The sequence below is a fragment of the Rutidosis leptorrhynchoides genome, chromosome 8, assembly GCF_046630445.1.
Source record: "Rutidosis leptorrhynchoides isolate AG116_Rl617_1_P2 chromosome 8, CSIRO_AGI_Rlap_v1, whole genome shotgun sequence".
Classification (NCBI taxonomy): Eukaryota; Viridiplantae; Streptophyta; class Magnoliopsida; order Asterales; family Asteraceae; genus Rutidosis; species Rutidosis leptorrhynchoides.
Genome location: NC_092340.1, coordinates 188,508,204 through 188,512,178, shown reverse-complemented (window position 1 = coordinate 188,512,178; position 3,975 = coordinate 188,508,204). Strand labels below are relative to the sequence as shown.

The 3,975-nt window shown below is 30.3% G+C and overlaps 1 long non-coding RNA gene across 1 annotated transcript; it reads right to left on the bottom strand.

Moving 5' to 3' along the window:
• Positions 1-506: 506 nt before the first annotated feature.
• LOC139861503 (uncharacterized) lies at positions 507-2,748 on the bottom strand. Its single transcript, XR_011763787.1, has 3 exons — positions 2,511-2,748; positions 1,578-1,761; positions 507-664 (listed from the first exon to the last, which is right to left on the bottom strand). It is a non-coding gene; the product is annotated as an uncharacterized lncRNA (long non-coding RNA).
• Between the last annotated feature and the right edge of the window lie 1,227 nt (positions 2,749-3,975).

The window sequence follows — 3,975 nt, the reverse complement described above, 5'->3', positions numbered from 1 at the left end:
TGATGGGAGCAAAGAAACCTCTTTTTAGCTATAAACCGGTTTCTTTTGTCAACATAAGAAACCTCTTTTTATTCATAACAGGTTTCTTTTCCTAACAAAAGAAACCCCTTTTTACAATATAACAGGTTTCGAATGCATTTATTTGGAACCTTTTTTAGATAAAAAAAAAAACCGGTTTCAAATCTTTCTTTTTTTAATTTATTATGATCAACAAACCTAATATATATATATATATATATATATATATATATATATATATATATATATATATATATATATATATATATATATATATATATATTGAAACCTGCTATTTAATATTTTAAACAAAATGCTAACAAAGTACTTGTATTCTAGCTTCATAAACATACATAATACTTCGAAAGATAGTACATATTTCAATAGTCATGATCTAAACCACAATAACTTGCAAGCAATATTACCTAGAGGAAAAGGTACATGTCTTAGTTTTGTTCAATCATCAACCAAAATAACTGACAGAAGTGTTAGTGTTGTTGAAACATCAACCAAAATGTTCGCAAGTCAAGTAACTAAGTACCACTAAAAACTTAACTAATCAAGGCTTCAAATATTAGGAGATCCAAGTACTAACGATACTTTCCAACTAGGTCGAGCTAAATGGTTGAGTAGTAATCCACGATATCTATAAAAAGAACAAAAAAGAGCATGTTAGTCGAAAGATATAGATTTAGTACAATACACAAAATGCATTGGGTTATAAAATTTGTTATATGTTATTGCACAAACAATCTAATCCTAATGCTTCAAATGACATATGCATTAATAATAGACTTTAAATAGTACAGTATCTAACCCATTTAACAAGTCAATACATAGGCTGCTCTTGAGCAGAGTTAAGGAACGAGTACAGCTCGGATGTTATGTCTTCTTTTAAGTTAGGGATGTTCATATTAGTTTCTGTTATGCATCATCCTCTGTTCACTCTATATTTAGTTCAACTCTTGACTGATAATAAGAACTTGAGGTATTTATACAAAATAAGCGGTGTTCGAAAAACATCATATTCATGTTCATATATATAAAATAGTACAGATTACAAAGCATAACCTACAAAAACATATAATAGATATTTTCTAAAAAAACATCATATTCAAGTTCATATATATGAAATAGTACATTACATATATACAGATTATAAGTTACTTCTCGATCCAGTAATTTTCCCAAAATTTCGGGTTTGGTACGTCCCGAACCGAAAACCGAAATTTAGCAAAACAATGGACCGTGGACCGTACCGAAAATCTTCGGTTCCATTCGGTTCCGGTCCGGTTCGGTCCAGTCTTCGGGATTTTTTTGGTTTTTCCTGTACCATGCACACCTCTATTTTATATATTTATATATATATATATATATATATATATATATATATATATATATATATATATATATATATATATATATATATATATATATATATATATATATATATATATATATATATATATATATATATATATATATATATATATATATATATCGCAAACGTAAATGGTAAACAACGTCCAATGTTCGAATTATCAAATAAAGAAACTTACTTACATACCCTTGAAAATATGATAAGATATAATACTTATTGTGATGTGAAGCGTAGTTGTCGCCATGATCTATTCAACTGCCTTCTTGGGAGCTTTAGAACATACATCTTGCGAGATTAGATTTGGGTTTAAGAATGCGCACCTCTTTGGTTTACTTATCCCATGTTGAATTTTATGACACGTCCTGAATAAATGAGGATAAACATATTATTAATCTAAACTAACATTGATACCGAACAAAACAGTATAAAAACTAATTTACTTACATTGAAAACCATGTGACAATTGATATGTCCAACCACCCAAAAAGAAAGCACAAAAAATAAGAATTTTAAACAAAAAGTTCAACAATTTACCCTAAAATTCATGTAATTACAACCTCAAATTCATAAATATTATATAAAACCCCCAACCCAAATCACCCCAACATCGAATATTCAAAATTATACGTAGTATATAAAGAAGATGTTATACGAGTAATGTTAAAGCAGGGTAGTTGTTCAACAAACTACACTGAAACTTTACCACAATTGTTCTCTCTTCTAAACTTAATCAGCAAAAAAGCTCAAAATAGTTGAAATAAACAAATCCATCAAAACTCAAAATTAAGTATAAACAGATAACTACCTGCATAATTCAGAATTGAAGTCGAGTCGTGGGTCGGGTCGAATTCCGAATAAAGATTGTTAATTTACGACTCTTTAATCAAACTAACATGATTTATATTCCTAAGTTTGACTTCAAAAGTCTTGTTCACAAAATGCACTTTAACCCAAAACATATTGACAACAATAACCACTTAACAAAACTGCATTGAATTCCTATCAATAACACTAATTTTTAACAAGCCCCAACAAACTACTGATTTTAACAAACTTTAACACTAACTTTAACAAACCCTAACAATAATTTTAACAAAGGGGAAAAAATTACCATTGTGTGCTCGGATTATTGCTACAGTTGTACCAAAATTGCTGCTTTAATTGAAGTAGGTGAAGTACGGTTCTCTGCAGTAGAGTGACCGAATTGGTGGTGGTTTTGGGTTGGTTCTCTCCAGCAACAGCAACCAAAAAGGGGTGTTCTTGGGTTGGGTTTTATCGAGCAGCAGGAGAGCAGCAAAGTGAGCCGATTGAATGCTAGGGTTTTTTTATTTCTGTGAGAGTTAGAGGGAGATGGAGTTTTGGTCGACGTGTTTAATATCCCACTAAATAAAATAAAAGACTTTTTGTTTACCCGTTAGCTGGATGATATATTGAAAATTGTAAAAAAGCATAAATGATTATAAAAAAGAGGTTCCTGGAACCGGTTTAGAAACGAAAGAGGTTTTTAAGTTGGAGAAAAACAACTCTTTTTATGTAAAAAGAGGTTTCAAAAATTTAGAACCGGTTTTGTAAAGAAATACCTTAAGTTGAAGAAAAGAAACCTCTTTTTAAGTAAAAAGAGGTTTCAAAGGTGTAGAACCGGTTTTCTTTTAAAAAGAGGTTTCTTAAGTTAACTATTGAGACCGGTTTCCATTTCAAACTACAGAAACCGGTTCCTTTTTAGTATTGAAACCCCTTTTTTGTTGCTACTCTAGAAAGAGGTTCCTTATGGGGGTTCCTTTTCTCATATTTGTAGTAGTGAAAATCTTCACACTTGCACAAGTCATCATACAAAAGCAAATATATTGCTTGCATAAGACAAATTATTTGTTGAACAGTAATATACAGAATCCCATACTAACAATAAAAACAAAACTCAATACCACATGATGTGGTGTATGTGAGAGGTGAGATGTAGACAATCATTCCCCTATTCGAGAATAAAGACAAGTCATTTCTCCACCCAGAGTGAAAAACACTCTCAAAAGCAGAGAAAATCATCCCTCTCTCTATTCGACGGGTAGAGCGATTGCTTTCGAACGGACCTCCGGCCAATAAGTAGGAAATTTTTTTAAAAAAATAAAAATAAAAATTAAAAATAAAACTGAGACGCCATGAAAATGGTAAAATCAAATTTTCATGGGTTTTAAATCCTGACTGTAACTTAATTTAAGCCCTAAGAGTCAGTTAAGTCGCCAATAAATCGACGCTTGCTGTCGACTCAATAACTAGAGCCGAACAGAATCCCATACTAAATGTAACAAAAATCGCAAAATTAAAACTAAAATTATCAACAAATGTGAATTTATTCAAGAAAACAAAATCCCGTAATTGCATAAGACAAGTCATCATACAAGTTTAAACCAAACAACAAAACATGAAAAATGTAGCAGCATAACATAGTTCAACAAACTAAAGAATTGATTGTTGAATTGTTTCTTCAGCCATTATTTAGTCCAGCATAACATAGTTCAACATAGTTCATTTTTATTGGCTTGAATCATAAAACTGAAAAAGAAAAAAAAAATTAATTGCAA